Consider the following 12799-nt stretch of genomic DNA (forward strand, 5'->3'; position numbering starts at 1 on the left):
AACGCCCTTGTGTTTTTCCTTGATTTTGTCGTCTACTAATACTACATAAGTGGGAACTTGACATGATATTGTTTTTAAGAGTTTATTCCGTCACTATTTTGTTTTAAGTATTATCTTCTAATACTTCACTTTATATCTAGCCTATTACCAGTTTCATCAGCAAGAAACGAAAACAACCTAAGCTAGCATCCATTGTTTTTAACTTCAAGAAATTGTGCCTTGAATCTTCTCTTTTATTGGGCAATCATAGAGATTACAATTGGAAGTTGAACGTAACTTAACTCACCAAATGTAGTCGTGTGTAATTTTAACTGGTACTTGTCTAGAATCCGGCAAGCACGCGAGAAAGACCGCATCGAAATCTCAAAGATGCTGTATGAAAAACAGGTTTTCGCTGCCTTGTGAGGTATTGCTCACTCCGTGACAAAGATTTAAACTTTAGTTTTTTGGGGTTGAAGGGGCAAAATAAGGTACCTAGGGTAGGTTATGTATTTAATTTATGCTATGCTTTACCCCCCCCCCCTCTAATTTGCAAATATAAAACCCAAATTTGTTCATAAACTATTATATTTTCATCCTATTTTGTTTTATTTCATTAGCATTAACGAAACTTCTCTTCTTGTGTCCTTACCGGATTCTAGACAAGTACCTTTTAATTTTATCCACAAGTGGTACTATGATGTGGCTTGTGTATTAGAGAGTTTGTAGAGTTTGGAAACTTTAATCTTAACAGATATTACATCAAGGTTAAATTAATAACATCTGTTTAAAGATACGCTCTTTCAGGAAATTGTAAAGAGCGAAATTTAGGTCACCAGAGTTTTCTGTCTTTCCTTCTTACTTTGGATGCGATCGAGACGCGTAACAGCGAATCGATAACGCGTTGTTCGTTGTGGCATTATAGAAGAAAGTAAAGGACTTGTGGCTAATCAAACAGTTCGTGGTAACGAACTGTAAGTAAGGAGCGACCCGGCTCAATGGTAACCGAAACTCTAGAAAACGGGTTTTTGATACCAGTAGATACATCAAAAGAATCAGAATTCAATGCTGAATTCAAATATATAACTTTCATCAAGTTTAATGAAAATCAACTTAATGAAAATCACACCATCATATTCAGCGTATCAGAGAACCCTACTGTAGAGGTTTCAAGCTCCTATCTACAAAAATGTGGAATTTTGCATTTTTTGCCAGAAAAAAGATCACGGATGCGTGTTCTTTTTTTTTTTCAGGGGTGATCGTATCGACCCAGTGGTTCTAGAATATCGTGGGAGGACTCATTGAAACGGAAATTGAAAGTCCTAGTGTCCTTTTTTAATGACCAAAAAAAAGGAGGGCAACTAGGCCCCCTCCCACGCTCATTTTTTCCCAAAGTCACCTGATCAAAATTTTGAGATAGCCATTTTGTTCAGCATAGTTGAAAATATAATAAGTATGTCCTTTAGGATGACTTAATCCTCCGGTTAAGGTAGGAAATGCGGTTATCAGCTGGTTTTGTATTAAATCAGGAGTTAAGCAGGGTTGTGTTCTATCCCCCTTTATATGGATTATTTTGATCGAATTTGTTTTAAGGAGTACAGGAAAGGCAATGGGAGACCACGGAATCAAATGGGGAGGAAAAAGTCTCCTGGACTTGGATTATGCTGATGATTTAAGCATCCTAGATGAAAGTGTGAGCAAAATGAATGAAGTTTTAGAGGTTTTGCGAGTTCAGTGTGCTAGTATTGGTTTGAAAATTAATGTTAGGAAGAGTAAGTCACTAAGGCTAGGAATAAGTGAAGATGAAAAGGTGACGTTGGGTAATGAAAAGATTGATCGGGTGGGCAGCTTCACTTACCTTGGTAGTATTATTAGTATAGATGTTGGGAGCAGTGAAGATGTTAAAAGTAGAATAGCCAAGGCTCAGGGTGTTTTTTCACAGTTAAAATAAGTCTGGAAGAATAGGAAGATAAGTCTGCAAACCAAGATTAGAATCTTAGAAGCTACAGTGTTGACAGTGGTCAAATATGGTTCTGAAGCATGGACGTTCAGAAAAGCGGATGAAGATTTGCTAGATGGTTTCCAGAGAAATTGCTTAAGGATTGTTCTGGGTACCGGCTGACTGACCGTATTTCAAACAATAGGCTGCACGAAAAATGTGGTTCAATACCGCTTTATAGGTCTATAATGAAAGAAAGGATGAGGTGGTTAGGGCATGTAGTGCGGATGAAGGATTACAGATTGCCGAAGATGGTTCTTTTCGGCCAACCATCTACGGCTAAACGGAAAGCAGGTCGTCCCCGTCTGGGGTGGGAGGACATCATAAAGAAAGATTTAAAGGAAATGGGAACTTCGTGGGCGGGTGTAAAAAGGGAGGCTTTGAATAGATTAGGGTGGAGGATGAGCGTGCGTAGCTGTGTTTGGCCCCAGGTGGCTTGGTGCTGCGGTGAGTTGTTAGTAGTAGTAGTAGTAGTAATCCTCCAAAGTCCCCGGGGGAAGGGCTGAAAGTTATGAACTTTACCCAATGTTAATATATAGTATTGGTTATTAGGAAGTATACAGACGTTTTCAGGGGGTATTTTTTCTGGTAGTAGGGGGGGGGGTGGGTCGGGGGTTATTTGGGAAGATCTTTCCATGAAGGAGGTTTTCATGGGGCAAGGGACATTGCTATGAAGGGGCGCCGGATTTCCCAGCATTATTTAAAAAAAAGATCAGAAATTAAATATAAATAAAACAAGTTTTCCAACTGAAAATAAGGAGTAAAATCAAAACTTAAAACGAACAGAAACTATTACGTGTATGATTGTGTTCATCCTCTAGTCAATACCTCGCTCTTTAAGCCAACGATTTTTTAGTACTTTCATAAGAGCTATTTATTCTAAATAACGGCCTTTGTGATTATGGGTTCGTTTTTAAATAATTATAGCGAAATTCTAACTTTAGCTTAAAGAGCGAGGTATTGACTAGGGGGCGGGTCCCCTAATATACGTTTTAAAAATATATGAATATAGAAGATCGTTACGTAAGTTAATTCGTAAGTTACGTATATTTATTACTAATAAAAACATTCGTAAATAGAATTAAACAAGTTTCGAGAAAGCCATTTAACCAAATAAAAGTAAAATTAATATGCAAATTTTGTTTTAATTAGTCACGCACGGTGAGCAAAAATGAAAACCTACATTGATTTAAAAACGTTAAAAAATTAAATAAAAAAAACAATTTTTTTTTAACTGAAAGTAAGGAGCGACGTTAAAACTTAAAACAAACAGAAAGTATTCTATATATGAAAGGGGCTGTCCCCTCCTCAACGCCTCGCTCTTTACGCTAAAGTTTGACTTTCTCACAACTCTTATTTTTTTTTAAACTATAAAAAACTTTAGCGTAAAGAGTGAGGTGTTGAGGAGGGGACAGCCCTTTCATATATGGAATAATTTCTGTTCGTTTTAAGTTTTAACGTCGTTCCTTACTTTCAGTTAAAAAAAACTTGTTTTTTTTTATTTAATTCCTACCAAGATCCACATCATTGGAAGTTGACCGTTGATGGTTCAAACATCTTGGACGTTTGTATTTAAGAACTATAGGTTTCTCATTGGTTGTAAAACATATGTTTTTAGCTCCTTTCTTGGGTTTCGTTGCAACTTCCCTGCAAGGTTTAATACTTAGAGGGAAGGGTCTTAAATCCTGAATCCTGTCAGGCACAAAGTATACTTTTTTGTATAAGAAAGAAAACCCCTCCCGCTTCTATAACTACTACTACTACTACAATATGAGATCAGCGTTATGTTGTGCCGATGCACTAGTAAACATTTCTTCTCAGTCCCCTTCTATATGAAGCCTCTTTGTTGGCCATCCCCCACGGGATTCCAAGGATTATGTCATCTTTTATGACCATATCCCTGCCCGATTTGGAGTGCCCTATAACCCCCTCGTGGGCCATGCAGGAAAATTATCGTCGGAATTTGATCTTTAGCCACCTGTGCCATCTAATTCGTTCTTTCATAATACTGTACTTCTGTAATCTTCTTAATAATCAAGTTTTTGATGAGCGAATAATAGCAGATAGGTTTCAGATTTTTTTCTCACGGTTGTTAGTCAAGGTGATCAGCGATAGGTGTTTGCAAAGTTAGTAGCCAGTTCTAAGACACAGGAATTTGTAAGATGTATTATGTCATCTACTGACTAACGAGTAGTTTACAGCAAATGTTAATATTTAAATGTAAATTTATTTCGAAAAACTGCAATATTTTTTCAGAGACTTTCTCTTTGTTTAAGTACCTCTTGCTTTAAACTTTTATTCGTTCTTTCTCAGGGATTAAGCTGTTTGCAATAAGCAGGTTAGGTAGATCTTTTTTAGTGCCCAATCATACAAAGATTGGACTAACACTGGGCTAATACAATTTTTTGAAATAATTTGAATCCCAGCCACCCCATAATGTACGTTTAGCTTCTAGAGTTATATCTTGCCAAAATCGAAGTTTCGAATCGAATTAAACACTAAAAACTGGCCACTACCATTAATAAATATCGGTTTTCTAACTTGTTTAATCTGAATGACCCTCGTAAAATTTTATTGCGAATGAGAATTTAATTATCGATATTCCTTTAGTCTATCATCGCTATTAGCTTGTCTAATACATGTACTATTTGACTTTTGTGTATGGTTAAGCACCAACTCTTATGTTTGTGGTTTAATTGACCTCTCTGGCTGGGGTGTACCTGAATGCTCAAAAAGCTAATTTTGGGCTCACACATTCAAATATTTAGTGAAGGTCCCTCAGGAATATCGATGGTGGCGAGATCTCCTAATCTCCTTTCAAACAGTTCGTGGTAACGAACAGTAAGTAAGGAGCGACCCGGCTCAATGGTAACCGAAACTCTAGAAAACGGTAATTTGATACAAATAGATACATCAAAAGAATCAAATTTTTATGCTGATTTCAAATATATAAGTTTCATCAAGTTTTAATTCTACCCACCAAAAGTTAGGCACCTGAGAAAATTTGGCTGATTTTTGAAAAAAAGGAGGAAAGATCCTCTAAAAATTATAGAACCTTAGTGAAAATCACACCATCGTATTCAGCGTATGAGAGAACCCTACTGTAGAGGTTTCAAGCTCCCATCTACAAAAATTTGTAATTTTGAATTTTTTTGCCAGAAGAAAGATCACGGGTGCATGTTTATTTGTTTGTTTGTTTTTTTGTTTTTTTTTTCCCAGGGGGGATCGTATCGACCCACTTGTCCTAGAATATCGTGGGAGGGCTCATTGGAATGGAAATTAAAAGTTCTAGTGCCCTTTTAAGTGACCAAAAAAAATGGAAGGCAACTAGGCCCCCTCCCACGTTCATTTTTTTCCCAAAGTCACCTGATCAAAATTTTGAGATAGCCATTTTGTTCAGCATGTTCGAAAATATAATAAGTATGTCTTTTAGGATGACTTAATCCCCCGAAATCCCCGGGGGGAGGGCTGAAAGTTATGAATTTTACCCAATGTTAACATATAGTATTGGTTATTTGGAAGTATACAGACGTTTTCAGGGGAGATTTTTCCTGGTTGTGGGGGAGGGGGGGGGGGGTCAGGGGTTATGTGGGAGGATCTTTCCATGAAGGAAGTTTTCATGGGGGAAGGGACATTGCTATGAAGGGGACGCCGGACTTCCCAGCATTATTTAAAAAAAGATCAGAAATTTAATATAAAAAAACAAGTATTTCAACTTCAATAGCAGCAACATCGAAACTTCAAACGAACAGAAAATATTACATATATGATTGGGTTCACCCCCTAGTCAGTACCTCGCTCTTTAAGCCAAAGATTTTTTAGTACTTTCATAAGAGCTATTTATTCTAATTAACGGCCTTTGTGATTAAGCGGTCATTTTTAAAGAATTGGAACAAAATTCGAACTTTCGCTTAAAGAGCAAGGTATTGACTAGGGGGCGAACCCCCTAATAAACAATTAAAAATTATATGAATATAGAAGTTCGTTACGTAAGTTAATTCGTAAGTTACGCACATTTATTACTAATAAAAACGTTCGTAAATAAAATTAAACAAGTTTCGAGAAAGCCATTTAACTAAAATAAAAGTAAATTAATATGACAATTCTGTTTTAATTATTCATGTACGGTGAGCCAAGATCAAAACCTGCATTTATTTAAAAACGTTTAAAAATTAAGTAAAAACAAGTTTTTTAACTGAAAGTAAGGAGCGACATTAAAACTTAAAACGAACAGAAATTATTCCGTATATGAAAGGGACTGTCCCCTCCTCAACGCCTCGCTCTTTACGCTAAAGTTAGACTCTTTCTAACAACTCTATTTTTTAAAACAATAAAACACTTTAGCGTAAAGAGCGAGGCGTTGAGGAGGGACAGTCCCTTTCATATACGTATATTTATTACTAATAAAAACGTTCGTAAATAAAATTAAACAAGTTTCGAGAAAGCCATTTAACTAAATAAAAGTAAATTAATATTAATTTTTTTTTAATTATTCATGTACGGTGAGCCAAGATCAAAACCTGCATTTATTCAAAAACGTTCAAAAATTAAATAAAAAAAAACAAGTTTTTTAAACTGAAAGTAAGGAGCGACATTAAAACTCAAAACGAACTGAAATTATTCCGTATATGAAAGGTGCTGTCCCCGCCCCAACGCCTCGATCTTTACGCTAAAGTTTGACTCTGGCTCACAACTTTATTTTTTAAAACAATAAAAAACTTTAGCGTAAAGAGCGAGGCGTTGAGGAGGGGACAGTCCCTTTCATATACGGAATAAGTTCTGTTCGTTTTAAGTTTTAATGTCGCTCCTTACTTTCAGTTTAAAAAACTTGTTTTTTTCATTTAATCATTCTAAGAGATGTTTGTGGACTAAGCCGGTAGTATGTGTTCTGTGGGGGATTGCTCCGTTACAACAGAAAGATATAAAGTATCATAGGCAGCGCAATAGCGCTGCCTAAGTAAACAACGATGTGGGCACAATGTATTATTTATTTTTGGTTCTTGGTCTTAGACCAGGACACTTCTTACCAAAGGATTTGTCGGAAAAACTTCACAGAGGGCTCATTCGATTTAAAATTAAAGTGGTTTGTGCCCTTTTTAAACGCGAAAGTGATTGGAAGGCAACTAACACCCCATCCACGCCCACCATTTCCCCAAACACACCCAATCAAAATTTCGAGATATCAAGGTCCGGAAATTATATCTAAGAGGATAGCCATTTTGTTCAGCGTAGTTGATTTCCACATAGAAATTATGTTTTTGAGGAGGACACTCACCCACAGCCCTCAGGGCAAGGGTTGTAACTTATGCCCTGGGGACATATAAGGTTTTTTTTTTATAGAAAACTGCCGTAGAAACTTCAAAAAGGGCTCATTCGATTGCAAATTCAAGGACTAGTGCCTTTTTTAATAGTCTAAAGTTATTGGAGGGTAACTAACCTCCCTATCACGCCCACCTGTTCCCCAAACACATACAATTAAAATTTTGAGATAGTCATTATCATCAACGCAGTTGAAAGTTCTGGAAATTAGATCTTTGAGGATGACAACCCCCTCCCCTCCCCACAGCCCTCAGGGCAAGGGTTGTAAGTTATACCCTGGGGCATATAAGTTTTGTATAGAAGGCGTCGTCGTAGAAACTTCAAAAAGGGCTCATTTGATTGGAAATTGAAATGGCTAGTGCCCTATTTAATAGTCGAAAGTGATTGGAGAGCAACTAACCCCCCTCTCATGCCCACCTTTCCCCCAAACACGTCCAATCAAAATTTTGAGATAGCCATTTTGTTCAAAGTAGTTGAAAGGTCCGCAAATTATATCTAAGAGGAAGACACTCCCCCCACGGCCTTCAGGGTAAGGGTTGTGTTATTCCTTGGGGGCGTATAAGGTTTTTATTGAAAGTTTTGTCGTAGAAACTTGAAAAAGGGCTCATTCGATTGGAAATTCAAAGGGCTTGTACCCTTTTTAATAGTCGAAAGAAATTGGAGGAAAACTAACACCCCTCTCACACCCACCATTTCCCCAAACACATCCAATCAAAATTTTGAGAGAACCATTTTGTTCGACGTATTTAAAAGTTTTAGAAATTAGGACTTTGAGGATTATAACCCCCTCAGAGCCCTCGGGGCAATGGTTGTAAGTTATGCCCTGGGGGCTTATAAGGTTTTTATAGATAGTGAAATTCTAGAAACTCTAAAAAGGACTCATTCGATTGAAATTAGAAGGGTTTGTGCCCTTTTTAGTACTAGAAAGTAATTGGAGGATAACTAATACCCCTCTCATACCCACCATTTCTCCAAACACATCCAATCAAAATTTTGAGATAGCCATTTTGTTCGACGTAGCTAAAACGTCTGGAAATTATGTTTTTGAGTATGACACTCCCCCCACAGCCCTCAGGGCAAGGATTGTAAGTTATGCCCTGGGGGCATATAAGTGCTTTTTTTTTTATAGAAAGCGTTGTCGTAGAAACTTCAAAAAGGAATCATTCGATTGGAAATTGAAACTGCTAGTGCCCTTTTTAATAGTCAAAAGTGATTGGATAGTGAGTAACCCGCCTCTAACGTCCACTATTTCTCCAAACCTTTCCGATCCAAATTTTGAGAAAGCCCTTTTGCTCAACGTAGTTGAAAGGTCTAAAAATTACGTCTTTTAGGATGATAACCCCCTCTAGAGCCCTAAGGGCAAGGGTTGTAAGTTATACCTAGGGGCATATAAGGTTTTTATAGATAGCACTGTCGTAGAAACTTCAAAGAGGGATCATTCGATTGGAAATTGAAAGGTCTATTGGTTTTAATAGTCGGGGTGATTGGCGGGCAACTAATCCCCCTCTGACGTCCACCATTTCCCCAAACACATCCAATCAAAATTTTGATATCGCAATTTTCTTCAACATAGTTGAAAGTTCTGGAAATTTGGTCTTTGAGGATGACACCAACCTCCCATTTGCCCATTATGTTTAAAAATTAAATGTTGCCTTAAGATTAAATCAAAATGCACTGTATTAATGCTAATTCCCAATAAGGCATCTCAGCAGTATCCCAAGAACGACTGAGGGTATTATGTTCAAACTTTCGGGCTACTTCTGCTCTTAAAATTTAACCAAATCAAAATAGCGTAAGTATATCCAAGCTATCAAATAAAGTAAACAGATTTTTTTTTTGCGAATGGTATCAAGTTTTCTATTTCAGGTCAACTAGAGGAGGTATGAAACTAAATTAAACACTGCTATTTGTGTTCAGATTTTAAAAAGGGTGTATGTTGTTAAAAATTGCTGAAAAGTTTTCTCCAGCATACAAATAGCAGGCCAAACTATAAAGTCTTAAAAAACGTATCGATTTAAAGAATTATTTTCTATTTCCCTGAAAAGACTATGTCAATATAAAACGAACATAAATTAATTAAAAAAAACTTTTTCCACAAAATAAGTTTTTCAGAGAAAAATAAAGAACTCCATTTAACCATTAATGAGCAAAAATCAAATCAAATAATCTATCAAGCGTGAAAATACCACAAATCAGCATCGATAAATAAATGAAACCCAAAACGAACAGAAATTACAATAAAAAAACCGAGTCAAACTCAAAACGAGCAGAAATTAACATGAGTGGGGCTCAAAACCCCTATGCTTTCCCAAGGCCAGAACATAATTTGCTCTGTACTGAAAAAAACACAAATGAATGTGCATTGTCTCTTTAATATACATATATTGATATATAGTAATCAAAATAATAATATTATTTGATTTGTTCAAGTTATAAAAGTAAAAACAATTATATTTTTTAAATACCTAACGCAGAGTACATGTGGCGGGCAGCAGTAAAGGCAGAATTTATTTCAACGCGATTCTTAAGGACATTTCTGCGTTCTGGGCACATAATTCTAAGTTGTAGTTTTCATAATTTTGCGAAAAAAGTATTATATTTTCATAATATTTTGTTTGATTTCATTAGCATTAATCAAACTTCAGTTCTCGAGTGTTTCTCGTATAATATAAAAGTACCATTGTAGTAAGGCTCCTTTCCCCCTATTCCCCATTCTTAAAAACAACTTTTAAAGATATTTGTTAAATATCCCGACCCCACCCAAGAAGTAAAGTTAGGTTAATTCTAATGAAATAACCAAAATATGAAGAAAATATAATACTTTAGAAACAAAATTATGGAAACTACAATAGCGAATTATGAAAAGCATCGCGTTGCTGCCTTTACTACTGCCCGCCACATGTACTCTGCTAAATATGATTTTAGATGATGGCGGGATATACCTCGGTGCCGTTTATTAATACACTTTGCGGAACCCCACATTCTCTCTACTTTTTTGGGCAGATACGCTGGTTTCTGGGAAAAACTCTTATCCTGGAAACATATAATTGCCTGTTCTTTGGTCCTTGGCAAATCCCAAATCTTAATTTGAACATCAATGGTGAGATACTATATTCTATCACTATGCATTGCAAACTAACCAGTTATTGTCCCATCTGATCTACGCGATTCAAATTTTCGAGTGTTTCTCGTATAATACATAAGTACCGGAGCCTTACTACAATATGTAGAAAAACCCTGAACATGAGATTAAAAAACACGTTTTTAATGAAAGGAAAGAGCGGCATTAGAAATTAAAACCATTGTAAATATTTTTTTTTAAATGAGCGGGGTTGGCACCTTCCTTCCTACGCTCTCTGCACCGAAGTTTGACTTTTCTTCGAACACTTCAAGAGCGAATGCTCTACCACAAGAGCGGTGTAACCAAAAGTTTTATTTTTCATAACCCATTGATAATGGAAGGGCTTTTGGATTCGCATTTGTCAGTAAAGTTTTAAGTTTGGATGTTCCGAAAGAAAGACACTAAATAAAACAATTTTAATTCCCCAATGACTCTATTTGCTGCACTCTAAACTGCTTTCAGTGAACACTAGTCAAACTTTAGCATAAATAGCGGTCGCTTGAGAGGGGGAAAAGCTCCCCTCATAAACATGATTATTTTTGTTCGTTTTAAGTTTCAATATCTTTCTTTAAATTCTTGTGTTTTTTTTTTAATCTAGTCTTGAACTAGATCCTCTGAACATGGGATTAAAAAACAAGTTTTTTTAATGAATGAAAGAGCGGCATTAGAAGTTAAAACCATTATAATTTTTTTTTAAATGAGTGGGGTTGCCACCTTCCCTCCCACGCTCTCTGCACCAAAGTTTGACTCTACTTCGAACACTTCAAGAGCGAATGCTCTACCACAAGAGCGATGTGACCAAAAGTTTTATTTTTCACAACCCATTGATAATGGAAGGGCCTGTGGATTCGCATTTGTCAATAAAGTTTTAAGTTTGGATGTTCCGAAAGAAAGACACTAAATAAATAAATTTTAATTCCACAATGACTCTATTTGTTGCACTCTACACTGCTTTGAGTGAACACTGGTCAAGCTTTTAGCATAAAGAACGGTAAGTTGAGAAGGGGGAAAGCTCCCCTTATAAACATGATTATTTTTGTTCGTTTTAAGTTTCAATATCTTTCTTTAAATTCTTGTTTTTTTTAATATAGTGTTGAACTGGATCTTCTGAATAAGGGATACAAAAACAAGTTTTTTTTTAATGAAAGGAAAGAGCGGCATTAGTAGTTAAAACCATGATAGAGGGGAAAGCTCCCCTCATAAACATGATTATTTCTGTTCGTTTTAAATTTAAATTTCTTTCTTTAAATCTTGTTTTTTTTTAAATCTAGTCTTATGATCAGTATCACGTTTTTTAGCTAATGTTTCCACCTGCGTGGGATGCGGGTGGGATGATTGCCTTTTAGGTTTCCTCGTTAAAATTTTTTGCTATATTTGTTGTTCGGAATCTATCAAATTCCAAGATTGAATGATTGATTGCTGATAAGGGTTCTAATTTGAATTATTTATGATCCTTGGACTCGTGTATACTGGTTTATAGGCTTACCTATCTTGTGGTATTTTTCGTTGTTGACTATTAGTAAATTTTACTGGTTGGTTTGTTCTTTCGCATAGACACATGAATTTATAATGGACTACAACCTTCGTCGATTTTTGCCAGGTCCACTGCACTTCTCTTCCAAGTTGTAGTAGAGCTCTTTTAAGGTTTCTTTCCTAAAGCTGTCTAAGCTTTTTAATTTCGGTCTACGCTGCTATAGTAACCATTGTGGCGTCAATGCTATAGACAATTCTAATTCTATATTTCAATTCAACGGATGGCTGTGGTTGTTTTAGCTGCTCGTGTATTTTAATATTTCAGGTGCAGATTTTTTAGAGGGTTCATTTTGATTTCAGAAACTAATTTTGGTACCTGAAAAAATACTAAGTTGATCATTTCTTTTATAATTTAACTGAGCGATCCTGAGCGATAATTTAACTGAGCGATGAACTGGTATATACATATTAAGAAATGTAATCAGATTTCTTTGTAATTTAACAAGCAAAAACTTTGATAGGAGCTCAGGTCATCATATATTGTGATAAAAAACGGGCTTCACGTGAAAGTAAACAGTGACTTCAAGACCTAAGATGAACAGAGACTATCACATGTAGGATATGGGCTGGTGCCTCACTAAGCCGCCGGTCTTTATGTTATATTTCACCGCCCTCTATTAAGAGTACGTTCAATGTCTGCAATATGCTGAAACTTAGCTTAAAAGTGGGGGGGGTATTGAGATGGTTAGAATCATTTCTATTCGTTCCAAAGCCTAAGACTGCTCTTTACTTTCATGCGAAAGAAATTATTTGTTTCCATCCTAATGAACCCTTTATCGACATTCTACGACCGCTTACTCGATGCGATTACCCCAGAAGAAAATAAACAAGGGATCCCTGCTTCTTGT

General features: G+C 36.1%; 1 protein-coding gene across 9 annotated transcripts in view; it reads left to right on the forward strand.

Moving 5' to 3' along the window:
• Window positions 1–12799, forward strand: part of kst (spectrin beta chain, non-erythrocytic 5 kst) — a 333164-nt gene that overhangs the window by 64534 nt on the left and 255831 nt on the right. The window lies entirely within an intron of this gene.

Source organism: Artemia sp. Qi Xiang Cuo, chromosome 3 (assembly GCF_049724085.1).
Source record: "Artemia sp. Qi Xiang Cuo chromosome 3, ASM4972408v1, whole genome shotgun sequence".
Classification (NCBI taxonomy): Eukaryota; Metazoa; Arthropoda; class Branchiopoda; order Anostraca; family Artemiidae; genus Artemia; species Artemia sp. Qi Xiang Cuo.